Source organism: Callithrix jacchus, chromosome 10, assembly GCF_049354715.1.
Source record: "Callithrix jacchus isolate 240 chromosome 10, calJac240_pri, whole genome shotgun sequence".
Taxonomy (NCBI): Eukaryota; Metazoa; Chordata; class Mammalia; order Primates; family Cebidae; genus Callithrix; species Callithrix jacchus.
In genome coordinates, this window is record NC_133511.1 from 825,827 (window position 1) to 842,282 (window position 16,456).

Sequence of the window (16,456 nt, forward strand, 5' to 3'; positions counted from 1 at the left end):
TAAATTCTCAATTTACGTGGTTACAAAAAATATAAATATTTTCTATGTACACCACCGTTAAAAGCAAAATTGCACATAATATAGTGTGTAAGAGAAAATATACAATGGCTTTTTTAACTCTTTCTTGGAGTATATACACCATATCAATAGGCTCTCTCATGCAAAATAACGAAATTCTAAATTTACGCAAATAGAAAAAAATCTAAATATTATCTAGGCACCCCAATGTTAAAAGAACAAATGCACTGAATATCATCTGTCAGAAAAAATACACAATGCCCTTTTCTGCTCTGTTTTGGAGTATATACACCAACTCAATATGCTCTCTCATGTAAAATACAGAAATTCTAATTTTAGGCGAATCAAAAAAAAATCTAAATAATATCTAGGCGCCCCAAAGTTAAAAGAAAATGGCTATGAATACAGTCTGTTAGAAAAAAAAATACATCGTCTTATTCTACCTTTTTTTGAAGTACATACACCAACTCAGTGTGCTCTCTCATGTAAAATACAGAAATTCTAAATTTACGTGAATCAAAAATAATCTAGATATTATCTAGGCACCCCAATGTGAAAAGCAAAATTGCTCTTAATATAATCTGTCAGATAAAATATACAATGCCCTTTACTTCTCTGTTTTGTAGTATATACACCAACTCAAAATGCTCTCTCATGTAAAATAAAGAAATTCTAATTCTACCCAAATCGGAAAAATCTAAATATTATCTAGGCACCCCAGTGTTAAAAAAAAAATTGCTCTGAATATAATCCGTCATAAAAAATATACAATGCCCTATTCTACTCTGTTTTGGAGTATATACACCAACTCCATATGCTCTCTAATGTAAAATAAAGAAATTCTATATTTAAGCGAATCGGAAAAAATCTAAATATTATCTAGGCACCGCAATGCTACAAACAAAATCGCTCTGAATATAATCTGTCAGAAAAAATATGCAATGCCCTATTCTACTCTATTTTGGAGTATATACACCAACTCCATATGCTCTCTCATGTAAAATACAGAAATTCAATATTTATGCAAATTGAAAAAAATCTAAATATTATCTAGGCACCCCAATGTTAAAAGCAAACTTGCTCTGAATATCATCTGTCAGAAAAAATATAAAATGCCATTTTCTATTCTGTTTTGGAGTATATTCATCAACTCCATATGCTGTCTCATGTAAAATACAGAAATTCTAATTTTACACGAATCGAAAAATATCTAAATAATATCTAGGTTCCCCAAATTTAAAAGAAATTGGCTCTGAATATAGTCTGTTAGAAAAAATATACAATGCCTAATTCTACTATGTTTTCGAGTATATACACCAACTCAGTATGCTCTCTTATGTAAAATACAGCAATTCTTATTTTATGTGAATCAAAAATAATCTAAATATTATCTAGGCACCCCAATTTTCAAAGCGAAATTTCTCTGAATATAATCTGTCAGATAAAATATACAATGCCCATTTCTACTCGGTTTTGTAGTATATAAACCAACTCAATATGCTCTCTCATGTAAAATACAGAAATTCTAATTTTACGCGAATTGAAAAACATCTAAAAAATATCTAGGTGCTCCAAAGTTAAAAGAAAATGTCTGTGAATATAGTCTGTTAGAAAAAATATACAATGCCTTATTCTACTCTGTTTCGGAGTATATACACCATCACAGGGTGCACTGTCATGTAAAATACAGAAACTATAATTTTACGTGAATCGAAAAAATCTAAATATTAACAAGGCACCTCAGTAATAAAAAAAAATTGCTCTGAATATAATCTGTCAGAAAAAATATACAATGCCCTATTCTACTCTGCTTTGGAGTATATACACCAACTCCAGATTCTCTCTCATGTAAAATACAGAAATTCTATATTTATGCGAATCAAAAAAAATCTAAATATGATCTAGGCACCCCAAAGTTAAAAACAAAATCGCTCTGAATATAATCTGTCAGAAAAAATATACAATACCCTATTCTACTCTGTTTTGGAGTATATACACTAACTCCATATGCTCTCTCATGTAAAATACAGAAATTATATATTTAAGCAAATCGGAAAAAATCTAAATATTATCTAGGCACCGCAATGTTAACAGAAAAATTCCTCTAAATAAAATCTGTCAGAAAAAATATACAATGCCCTTTTCTACTTTGTTTTGGAGTATATACATTAACTCAATATGCTCTATCATGTAAAATACCGAAATTCTAATTTTAGGTGAATCAAAAATAATCTAAATAATATCTAGGCGCCCCAAAGTTAAAAGAAAACGGCTCTGAATATAGTCTGTTAGAAAAAATATACAATGCCTTATTCTACTTTGTTTTAGAGTATATACACCAACTCAGTATGCTCTCTCATGTAAAATACAGAAATTCTACTTTTACGTGAATCGAAAAAATCTAAATATAATTTAGGCACCCCAATGTTAAAAGAAAAATTGATGAGAATATTATCTGTCATAAAAAATATACAATGCCCTTTTCTACTCTGTTTCGTAGTATATACACCAACTCAATATGCTCTCTCATGTAAAATACAGAATTTCTCAATTTACCCGAACCGAAAAAATCCAAATATTATCTAGGCCCTGCAATGTTAAAAGCATAATTGCTCTGAATATAATCGGTCAGAAAAAATATACAATGCCTTCTTCTATTCTGTTTTGTAGTATAAACACCAACTCAATATGCTCTGTCATGTAAAATACAGAAATTCTAATTCTACCCGAATCGAAAAAAATCTAAATATTATCTAGGCACCCCAATGTTAAAAGCAAATTTGCTCTAATATAATCTGTCAGAAAAAATATACAATGCCCTTTTCTACTCTGTTTTGGAGTATATACACCAACTCAATATGCTCTCTCATGTAAAATACCGAAATTCTAATTTTAGGTGAATCAAAATAATCTAAATAATATCTAGGCGCCCCAAAGTTAAAAGAAAATCACTCCGAATATAGTCAGTTAGAAAAAATATTCAATGCCTTATTCTACTCTGTTTTGGAGTATACACACCAACTCAGTATGCTCTCTCATGTAAAATACAGAAATTCTAATTTTACGTGAATCGAAAAAAATCTAAATATAATTTAGGCACCCCAATGTTAAAAACAAAATTGCTCTGAATAAAATCTGTCAGAAAATATACAATGCCCTTTTCTACTCTGTTTTGTAGTATATACACCAACTCAATATGCTCACTCACGTAAAATACAAAAATTCAAATTTACACGAATTGAAAAAAATCCAAAAAAATTCTAGACGCCCCAAAAATAAAAGAAAATGGCTCTGAATATAGTCTGTTAGAAAAAAAATACATCGCCTTATTCTACTCTTTTTTGAAGTACATACACCAACTCAGTGTGCTCTCTCATGTAAAATACAGAAATTCTAAGTTTACGTGAATCAAAAATAATCTAAATATTATCTAGGCACCCCAATGTTAAAAACAAAATTGCTCTGAATATAATCTGTCAGATAAAATATACAATGCCCTATTCTACTCTGTTTTAAGGTATATACACCAACTTCATATGCACTCTCATGTAAAATACAGAAATTCGATATTTAAGCAAATCGAAAAAAATCTAAATATTATCTAGGACCCCGAATGTTAAAGCAAAATTGCTCTGAATATAATCTCTCAGAAAAAATATACAATGCCATTTTCTACTCTGTTTTGGTGTATATACACCAACTCAATATGCTGTCTCATGTAAAATACCGAAAGTCTAATTTTAGGCGAATCAAAAAAGATCTAAATAATATCTAGGCGCCCCAAAGTCAAAATAAAATGGTTCTGAATATAGTCTGTTAGAAAAAATATACAATACCTTATTCTACTCTGTTTTGGACTATATACAGCAACTCAGGTTGTTCTCTCATGTAAAATATAAAATTCTGATTTTACCCAAATCGAAAGAATCTAAATAGTATCTAGGCACCCCAATGTTAAAAACAAAATTACTCTTAATATAATCTGTCAACAAAAAGATACAATATTCTATTCTACTCTGTTTTCGAGTATATACAACAACTCCATATGCTCTCTCATGTAAAATACAGAAATTCTATATTTAAGCGAATCGAAAAAAATCTAAATACTATCTAGGCACCCCAATGTTAAAAACAAAATTGCTCTGAATGAAATCTGTCAGAAAAAATATACAATGCCCTTTTCTACTCTGTTTTGTAGTACATACACCAACTCAATATGCTGTCTCATATAAATTACCAAAATTCTAATTTTAGGCGAAAGGAAAAAAATCTAAATAATATCTAGGCGCCCCAAAGTTAAAAGAAAATGGTTCTAAATGTAGTCTGTATGAAAAAAAAATACAATGCCTTATTCTTCTCTGTTTTGAAGTATATAAACCAACTCCATATGCTCCCTCAAGTAAAATACAGATATTCTATATTTAAGCAAATCGAAAAAATTCTAGATATTATCTAGGCAACCCAATGTGAAAAGCAATATTTCTCTTAATATAATCTGTCAGATAAAATATACAATGCCCTTTACTTCTCTGCTTTGTAGTATATACACCAACTCAAAATGCTCTCTCATGTAAAATACAGAAATTCTAATTCTACCCATATCGAAAACATCTAAATATTATCTAGGCAACCCAGTGTTAAAAAAAAATTGCTCTGAATATAATCCGTCAGAAAAAATATACAATGCCTTATTCTACTCTGTTTTAAAGTATATACACCAACTCCATATGCTCTCTCATGTAAAATAAATTCTATATTTAAGCGAATCGAAATAAATCTAAATATTATCTAGAAACCGCAATGTTACAAACAATATCGCTCTAAATATAATCTGTCAGAAAAAATATACAATGACCTTTTCTACTCTGTTTTGGAGTATATACACCAACTCAATATGCTCTTTCATGTAAAATACCGAAATTCTAATTTTAGGTGAATCAAAATAATCTAAATAATATCTAGGCGCCCCAAAGATAAAAGAAAATGACTCTGAATATAGTCTGTTAGAAAAAAATATACAATGCCTTATTCTACTCTGTTTTGGAGTATATACACCAACTCAGTATGCTCTCTCATGTAAAATACAGAAATTCTAATTTTACGTGATTCGAAATAAATTTAAATATTATCTAGGCAACCCAATGTTAAAAACAAAATTGCTCTAAATATAATCTGTCACAATAATTATAAAATGCCTTATTCTACTCGGTTTTGGAGTATATACACCAACTCAATGAGCTCTCTCATGTAAAATACCGAAATTCTAATTTTAAGTGAATTGATAAACTTCTAAATATTATCTAGGCACCGCAATGTTAAAAACAAAATTGCTCTGAATAAAATCTGTCAGAAAAAATGTACAATGCCCTTTTCTGCTCTGTTTTGTAGTATATACAGCAACTCCATATGCTTTCTCATGTAAAATACAGAAATTCTAATTTTCCGCGAATCGAAAAAAATGTAAATAATACATAGGCGCCTAAAAGTTCAACGAAAATGGCTCTGAATATAGTCTGTTAGAAAAAATATACAATGCCTTATTCTACTCTGTTTTGGAGTATATACACCATCTCAGGATGCTGTCTCATGTAAAATACAGAAATTCTAATTTTACCAGAATCGAAAAAATCTAAATATTATGAAGGCACGCCAATGTTAAAAACAAAATTGCTCTGATTATAGTCTGTCACAGAAAATATACTAGCCCTATTCTACTTTGTTTTAGAGTATATACACCAACTCCATATGCTCTATTATATAAAATACAGAAATTCCATATTTAAGCAAATCGAAAAAAATCTATATATCATCTAGGCACCCGAATGTTAAAATCAAAATTTCTCTGAATATAATGTGTCAGAAAAAATAAACAATGCTTTATTCTACTCTGTTTTGGAGTATGTACACCAACTCAGTATGCTCTCTCATATAAAATACAGAAATTCTAATTATACGTGAATCGAAAAAAATCCAATATTATCTAGGCACCCCAATGTTAAAAGGAAAATTGCTCTGAATATAATCTGTCAGAAAAAATATACAATGTCCAATTCTACTCTGATTTGTAGTATATACACCAGCTCCATATGCTCTCTCATGTAAAATACAGAAACACTAATTTTACGCGAATCGAAAAAAATCTAAATAATATCAAGGCACCACAAAGTTAAAAGAAAATGGCTCTTAATATAGTCTGTTAGAGAAAATATACACTGCCGTATTCTACTATGTTTTGGAGTATATACACCAACACAATATGCTCTCTTATGTAAACTACAGAAATTCTAATTTTACCCGAATCGAAAAAATCTAAATATTATTTAGTCAACCTAATGTTAAAAACAAAATAGCTCTGAATATAATCTGTCAGAAAAAATATAGAATGCCCATTTCTACTCTGTTTTGGAGTATATACACCGACTCCATATGCTCTCTCATCTACAATACAGAAATTCTATATTTAAGCAAATCTAAAAATATCTAAATATTATCTAGGCACCCCAATGTTAAAAGCAAAATTGCTCTGAATATAATCTGTTAGAAAAAATACACAATGCCATTTTCTACTCTGTTTTTTAGTATATACACCAACTCAATATGCTCTGATATGTAAAATACAGAAATTCTAACTTTGTCCGAATCGAAATAATCTAAATATTATGTAGGCACGTCAATGTTAAAAACAAAATTGCTCTGAATAGAATCTGTCAAAAAAATATACAATGCCCTATTATACTCTGTTTTGAAGTATATACACCAACTCCATATGCTCTCTCATGTAAAATACAGTAATTCTATATTTAAGTGAATTGAACAAAATCTAAATATTATCTAGGCACCCCAATGTTAAACACGAAATTGCTCTGAATACAATCTGTGAGAAAAAATATACAATACACTACTCTACTCTGTTTTGGAGTATACACACCAACTCAATATGCGCTCTCATGTAAAATACAGAAATTATATATTTAAGCGAATCGAAAAATATCTAAATATTATCTAGGCACCCCAATTTTAAAAGCGAAATTGCTCTGAATATAATCTGTCAGAAAAAATATACAATGCCCATTTCTACTCGGTTTTGTAATATATACACCAACTCAATATGCGCTTTCATGTAAAATACAGAAATTATATATTTAAGCGAATCGAAAAATATCTAAATATTATCTAGGCACCCCAATTTTAAAAGCGAAATTGCTCTGAATATAATCTGTCAGAAAAAATATACAATGCCCATTTCTACTCGGTTTTGTAGTATATACACCAACTCAATATGCTCTCTCATGTAAAATACAGAAATTCTAATTATAGGCGAATCGAAAAAAATCTAAAAAATATTTACGTGCCCCAAAGTTAAAAGAAAATGGCTGGGAATATAGTCTGTTAGAAAAAATATACAATGCCTTATTCTACTCTGTTTCGGAGTATATACCATCTCAGGGTGCACTGTCACGTAAAATACAGAAATTCTAATTTTACATGAATCGAAAAAATCTAAATATTATCTAGACACCCCAATATTAAAAACAAAATTGCTCTGAATATAATTTGTCAGAGAAAATAAACAATGCCCTATTCGACTTTGTTTTGGAGGATATACACCAACTCAGTATGCTCTGTCATGTAAAATACAGAAATTCTATATTTACATGAATCGAAAAAAGTCTAAATATTATGTAGGCACCCCAATGTTAAAAGCAAAATTGCTCTGACTATAATCTGTCAGAAAATATATACAATGTGCGATTCTACTCGGTTTTGGAGTATATATACAAACTCCTTATGCTCTATCATGTAAAATACCGAAATTCTAATTTTTCCCGAATCGAAAAAATCAAAATATTATATAGGCACCCCAATGTTAAAAACAAAATTGCTATGAATATAATCTGTCAGAAAAAATATACAATGCCCTATTCTACTCTGTTTTGGAGTATATACACCAACTCCATATGCTCTCTCATGTAAAACACAGAAATTCCATATTTAAGCAAATCGAAGAAAAGCTATATATTATCTAGGCACCCAAAAGTTAAAATCAAAATTTTTCTGAATATAATTTGTCAGAAAAAATAAACAATGCCCTATTCTACTCTGTTTTGGAATATATACACCAACTCAGTATGCTCTTTCATGTAAAATATCGAAATTCTAAATTTACGTGAATCGAAAAAAATCTAAATATTATCTAGGCACCCCAATGTTAAAAGCAAAATTGCTCTGAATATAATCTGTCATAAAAATTATACTATCCCCTTTTCTACACTGTATTGGATTTTATACACCAACTCAATATGCTCTCTCATGTAAAATACTTACATTCTAATATTACATGAATTGAAAAAAATCTAAATAATATCTAGGCGCCCCAAAGTTGAAAGAAAATGGCTCTGAATATAGTCTGTTAGAAAAATATACAATGACATATTCTACTCTGTTTTGGAGTATATTCACCAACTCAGTATGCTCTTTCATGTAAAATACAGAAATTGTAAGTTAACCGGAATCAAAAAAATCTAAATATTATCTAGGCACTCCAATGTTAAAAACCAAATTCCTCTGAATATAATCCGTCAGAAAAAATATACACTGCCCTTTACTACTCTGTTTTGGAGTATATAAACCAACTTCATACTCTCTCTTATCAAATACAGAAATTCTATATTTAAGCGAATAAAAAAAATCTGAATATAATCTGTCAGAAAAAATATACAATATTCTAGTCTGTTTGGAGCATATACACCAAATTCATATGCTCTCACATGTAAAATACAGAAATTCTATATTTAACCGAATCGAAAAAAATCTAAATATTATTTAGGCACCCATATGTTAAAAACAAAATCGCTCTGAATATAATCTGTCAAAAAAATATACAATGCCCTCTTCTACTCTGTTTTGGAGTATACACACCAACTCCATATGCTCTCTAATGTAAAATACTGAAATTCTAATTTTACGCGAATCGACAAGAATCTAAATAATATCTAGGCGCCCCAAAGTTAAAAGAAAATGGCTCTGAATATAGTCTGTTAGAAAAAATATACAATGCCTTATTCTACTCTGTTTTGGAGTATATACACCATGTCAGAATGCTCTGTCATGTAAAATACAGAAATTCTAATTTTACCCGATTCGAAAAAATCTAAATATTATCTAGGCACCTCAGTGTTAAAAAGAAAATTGCTCTGAATATAATCTGTCAGAAAAAATATACAATGCCCTATTCTACTCTGTTTTGGAGTATATACACCAACTCCATAGGCTCTCTCACGTAAAATAGAGAAATTCTATATTTAAGCGAATTGAGAAAAATTTAAATATCATCTAGGCACCCCAATGTTAAAAGAAAAATTGCTCTGAATATAATCTGTCAGAAAAAGTATACAATGCCCTTTATTTCTGTTTTTTGTAGTATATGCACCAATTCCATATGCTCTCTCATGTAAAATACAGAAATTCTATATTTAAGCGAATCAAAAAAAATCTAAAAATTATCTAGGTAACCCAATGTTAAAAGAAAACTTGCTCTGAATATAATCTGTCAGAAAAAATATACAGTGCTTTTTTCTACTCTGTTTTGTAGTATATACACCAACTCAATATGCTCTCTCATGTAAAATACCGAAATTCTAATTTTACGTGAATCGAAAAAAATCTGAATAATATCTAAAAACCCCAAAGTTAAAAGAAAATGGCTCTGAATATAGTCTGTTAGAAAAAATATAAAATGCCTTATTCTACTCTGTTTTGGAGTACATAAACCAACTTAGTATGCTCTCACATGTAAAATACAGAAATTCTAATTTTACGTGTATCGAAAAAAATCTAAATATTATCTTGGCACCCCAATATTTAAAGCAAAATTGCTCTGAATATAATCTGTCAGAAGAAATGTACAATGCACTTTTCTACTTTGTATTGTAGTATATACACCAACCCAATATGCTCTCTCATGTTAAATACAGAAATTCTAATTTTACCCGAATCGAAAAATTCTAAATATTATCTAGGCACCCCAATGTACAACGCAACATTGCTCTGAATACAATCTGTCAGTAAAAATATACAATGTTCTTTTCTACTCTGTTTTGTAGTATAAACACCAACACAATATGCTCTGTCATGTAAAATACAGAAATTCGAATTCCACCTGATACGAGAAAATCTAAATATTATCTAGGCACCATAATGTTAAAAGCAATATTACTCTGAATATAATCTGTCAGAAAAAATATACAATTCCCTATTCTACTCTGTTTTAAAGTATATACACCAACTCCATATGCTCTCTCATGTAAAATACAGAAATTCTAACTCTACCCGAACTGAAATAATGTAAATATTATCTAGGCACCCCAATGTTAAAAACAAAATTGCTCTGAATATAATATGGCAGAATAAATATACAATGCCCTATTCTACTCTGTTTTGGAGTATGTACACCCACTCAGTATGCTCTGTCATGTAAAATACAGAAATTCTAAATTTACATGAATCGAAAAAAATCTAAATATTATCTAGGCACCCCAATGTTAAAAGCAAAATTGCTCAGAATATAATCTGTCAGAAAAAAATATACAATGCCCGATTCTACTCTGTTTTAGAGTATATACACCAACTCCATATGCTCTCTCATGTAAAATACCAAAATTCTAATTTTACGTGAATCGAAAAAAATCTAAATAATATCTAGGCGCCTCAAAGTTCAAAGAAAATGACTCTGAATATAGTCTGTTAGAAAAAATATACAATACCTTATTCTACTCTGTTTTGGAGTATATACACCAACTCAGGATGCCCTCTCATGTAAAATAGAGAAATTCTAATTTTACCTGAATCGAAAACATCTAAATATTATCTAGGCAACCAAATGTTAAAAGCAGCATTGCTCTGAATATAATCAGTCAGAAAAAGCATACAATTCCCCATTCTACTCTGTTTTGGAGTATATACACCAACTCAATATGGTCTCTCATGTGAAATACAGAAATTCTATATTTAAGCATATTGAAAAAAATCTAAATATTATCTAGGCACCCCTTGTTAAAAACAAAATTGCTCTGAATATAATCTGTCAGAAAAAATATACAATACCCTATTCTACTCTGTTTTGGAGTATATACACCAAAACCAACTCCATATGCTCCTTCATGTAAAATACAGAAATTCTAAATTTAAGCGAATCGTAAAATATCTAAATATTATCTAGGCACCCCAATGTTAAAAACAAAATTGCTCTGAATATAATCTGTCAGAGAAAATACACAATGCCATTTTCTACTCTGTGTTGGACTATATACACCAACTCCATACGCTCTCTCATGTAAAATACAGTAATTCTATATTTAAGTGAATCGAATAAAATCTAAATATTATCTATGCACCCCAATGTTAACAATAAATTTGCTCTGAATAGAATCTGTCAGAAAAAATATAAGATGCCCTTTTATACTCTGTTTTGTAGTACATACACAAACTCAGTATGCTCTCTTGTAAAATACAGAAATTCTAATTTTACCCGAATCGAAAAAATCTAAATATTATCTAGGAACACTAATGTTAAAAACAAAATTGCTCTGAATATAATCTTTCTGAAAAAATATACAATGCCCTATTTTACTCTGTTTTGGAATATATACACCAACTCAGTATGCTCTCTCATGTAAAATAGAGAAATTTTAATTTTACACGAATCAAAAATATCTAAATATTATCTAGGTACCCCAATGTTAAAAAGAAAATTGCTCTGAATATAATCTGTCAGAACAAATACACAATGCCCTATTCTACTCTGTTTTGGAGTATATACACCAATTCCATATGCTCTCTCATGTAAAATGAAGAAATTCTATATTTAAGCAAATCGAAAAAAATCTAAATATTATCTAGGCACCCCAAAGTTAAAAACAAAATTTCTCTGAATATAATCTGGCAGAAATAATATAGAATGCCCTGTTCTTCTCTGTTTTGGAGTATATACAACAACTCAATATGCTCTCTCATGTGAAATACAAAAATTCTAATTTTATACGAATCAAAGAATCGAAATATTATCTAGGCTCCCCAATGTTAAAAGCAAAATTTCTCTGAATATTATCTGTCAGAAAAAATATACAATGCCCTTTTCTACTCTCTTTTGTAGTATATATACCAACTCAATGTGCTCTCTCATGTAAAATCACAAAATTCTAATTTTAAACGAATCAAAAAAAAATCTAAATAATATCTAGGCTCCCAAAAGTTAAAAGACAATGGCTCTGGATATAGTCTGTTAGAAAAAATATACTATGCCTTATTCTACTCTGTTTTGGAGAATATAAACCAACTCAGTAGGCTCTCTCATGTAAAATACAGAAATTTTAGATTTACGTGAATCGAAAAAAATCTAAATATTACGTAGGCACCCCACTGTTAAAAGCAAAATTGCTCCGAATATAATCTGTCAGAACAAATATACAATGCCCTATTCGACTCTGTTTTGGAGTATATAAACCAACTCCATATGCTCTCTCATGTAAAATACAGAAATTCTATATTTAAGCGAATCGAAAGAAATTGAAATATTATCTAGGCACCCCAATGTTAAAGCAAAATTGCTCTGAATATAGTCTGTCAGAAAAATATACAATGCCCTTTTCTACTGTGTTTTGGTGTATATACACCAACTCAGTATGCTCTCTCATGTAAAATACCGAAATTCTAATTTTACGCGAATAGAAAAAAATCTAAATAATATCTAGGCACCCCAAAGGTAAAAGAAAATGGCTATCAATATAGTCTGTTAGAAAAAATATACAATGCCTTATTCTGTTTTGTTTTGGAGTATATACACTAACTCAGTATCCTCTCTCATGTAAAATACAGAAATTCAAATTTTACCCGAATCGAATAAATCTAAATATTATCTAGGCACCCCAATGCTAATAACAAAATTTCTCTGAATATAATCTGTCAGAAAAAATATACAATGCCCTATTCTCTGTTATGTAGTATATACTCAAACTCAACTCAATATGCTCTCTCATGTAAAATACAGAAAATCTAATTTTACCCGAATTTAAAAAATCTAAATATCATCTACGCCCCCAATGTTAAAAACAAAATTGCTCTGAATATATTCTGTCACAAAAAATATACAATGCCCTATTCTACTCTGTTTTGGAGTATATACACCAACTCAGTATGCTCTCTCATGTAAAATACAGAAATTCTAACTTTACCCGAATTGAAAAAATCAAAATATTATCTATGCACCCCAATGCTAAAAACAAAATTGATCTGAATATAATCTGTCATAAAAAATATACAATGCCCTATTCTACTCTTTTTTAAAGTATATACACCAACTCCATATGCTCTCTCATGTAAATTACAGAAATTCTATATTTATGCGATTTGAAACAAACCTAAATAATATCTAGGCACCCCAATGTTAAAAACAAAATGGCTCTGAATATAATCTGTCAGAAAAAATATACAATGCCCTATTCTACTCTGTTTTGGAGTATATACACCAACTTCATATGCTCTCTCATGTTAAATACAGAAAATCGAATTTTACCCGAATCAAAAAATCTAAATAATATCTATGCGCCCCAAAGTTAAAAGAAAATGGCTCTGACTATAGTCTGTTAGAATAAATAAACAATGCCTTATTCTACTCTGTTTTGGAGTAAATACACCAACTCAGTATGCTCTCTCATGTAAAATTCCGAAATTCTAATTTTACTTGAATCGAAAAAAAATCTAAATATTATCTAGGCAACCCAATGTTAAAAGGAAAATTGCTCTGAATATAATCTGTCCGAAAAAATATACAATTCCCTTTTCTACTTTGTTTTGGGGTATATATGCCAACTCAATATGCTCTCTCATATAAAATACCGAAATTCTAATTTTACGTGAATCGAAAAAAATTTAAATAATATCTATGCGCTCCAAAGTTAAAAGAAAATGGCTCTGAATATAGTCTGTTAGAAAAAATATACAACGCCTTATTCTACTCTGTTTTGGAGTATATACACCAACTCACTATGCTCTCTCACGTAAAATAAAAAATTCTAATTTTACGTGAATTGAAAAAAATCTCAATATAATCTAGGCACCCCAAAGATAAAAACGAAATTGCTCTGAATATAATCTGTCAGAAATAATATACAATGCCCTGTTCTTCTCTGTTTTGGAGTATATACACCAACTCAATATGCTCTCTCATGTAAAAAACAGAAATTCTAATTTTACCCAAATCAAAAAAATTTAAATATTATCTAGGCTCTCCAATGTTAAAAGCAAAATTGCTCTGAATATAATCTGTGAGAAAAAATATACAATGCGCTTTTCTACTCTTTTTTGTAGTACATACACCAATTCAATATGCTCTCTCATGTAAAATAACGAAATCCTATTTTTACACGATTCGAAAAAAATCTAAATAATATCTAGGCGCACTAATGTTAAACGAAAATGCCTCTGAATATAGTCTGTTAGAAAAAATATACAATGCCTTATTCTACTCTCTTTTGGAGTATATAAACGAACTCAGTATACTCTGTCATGTAAAATATAGAAATTCTAATTTTACCCAAATCGAAAAAATCTAAATATTATCTAGGCTCCCCAATGTTAAAAACAAAATTACTCTGAATATAATATGTCATAAAAAATATAGAATGCACTATTCTACTCTGTTTTGGAGTATATACACCAACTCAATATGCTCCCTCATGTAAAATACCGAAATTATAATTTTACACGAATAGAAAAAAATCTAAATAATATCTAGGCGCCCCAAAGTTAAAAGAAAATGGCTCTGAATATAGTCTGTTAGAAGAAATATACAATGCCTTATTCTAGTATGTTTTGGAGTATATACACCAACTCAGTATGCTCTCTCGTGTGAAATACAGAAATTCTAATTTTACCCGAATCGAAATAATCTAAATATTATCTAGGCACCCCAAGGTTAAAAGCAAAATTTCTCTGAATATAATCTGTCAGAAAAAATATACAATGCCCTTTTATACTCTCTTTTGGAGTATATAAACAAACTCAATATGCTCTCTCATGTAAAATACACAGATTCTAATTTTACGTGAATCGAAAAAAAATCTAAATAATATCTAGGCGCTCCAAAGTAAAAAGAAAATGCCTCTGAATATAGTCTGTTAGAAAAAATATACAATGCCTTATTCTACTCTGTTTTGGAGTAAATACACCAACTCGGTATGCTCTCTCATGTAAAATACTGCAATTCTAATTTTACGTGAATCGAAAAAAATCTAAATAGTATCTAGGCAAACCAATGTTAAAAGCAAAGTTGCTGTGAATATAATCTGTCATAAATAATATCCAATGCCGTTTTCTACTTTGTTTTGTAGTATATACACCAACTCTACCTGCTCTCTCATATAAAATACAGAAATTCTATATTTCAGCGAATCAAAAAAAATCTAAATAATATCTAGGCGCTCCTAAGTAAAAAGAAAATGCCTCTGAATATAGTCTGTTAGAAAAAATATACAATGCCTTATTCTACTCTGTATTGGAGTAAATACACCAACACAGTATGCTCTCTCATGTAAAATCCGGAAATTCTAATTTTACAGGAATCGAAAAAATCTAAATATTATCTAGGCACCCCAATGTTAAAAGTAAAGTTGCTGTAAATATAATCGATCAGAAAAAATATACAATGCCCTTTTCTACTCTGTTTTGTAGTATATACACCAACTCAATATGATCTCCAGCATGAAATACAGAAATTCTAATTTTACCCGAATGGAAAAAATCTAAATATTATCTAGGCACCCAATGTTAAAAGCAAAATTACTCTTAATATAATGTGTCATAAAAAATATACAATGCCCTATTCTACTCTGTTTTGGAGTATATACACCAACTCCATATGCTTTCTCATGTAAAATACAGAAATTCATTATTATAGCGAATCGGAAAAAATCTAAATATTATCTATGCACCTCAATGTTTAAAGCAAAATTGCTCTGAATATTATCTTTCAGAAAAAATATACAATGCCCTTTTTTACTCTGTTTTGTAGTATATACACAAACTCAATATGCTCTCTCGTGTAAAATACCCAAATTCTAATTTGACGCGAATCGAAAAAAATCTAAATAATATCTAGGCACGCCAATGTTCAAAGCAAAATTGCTCCGAATATAATCCATCATAAAAAATATACAACGCTCTATTCTACTCTGTTTTGGAGTATATACAGCAACTCAGTATGCTCTCTCATGTAAAATACCGAAATCCTAATTTTACGTGAATCCAAAAAAATCTAAATATTATCTAGGCACCGCAATAATAATAGTAAAATTTCTCTAAATATACTCTGTCAGAAAAAATATATAATGCCCTTTTCTACTGTTTTTTGCAGTATATACACAAACTCAATACGCTGTCTCAT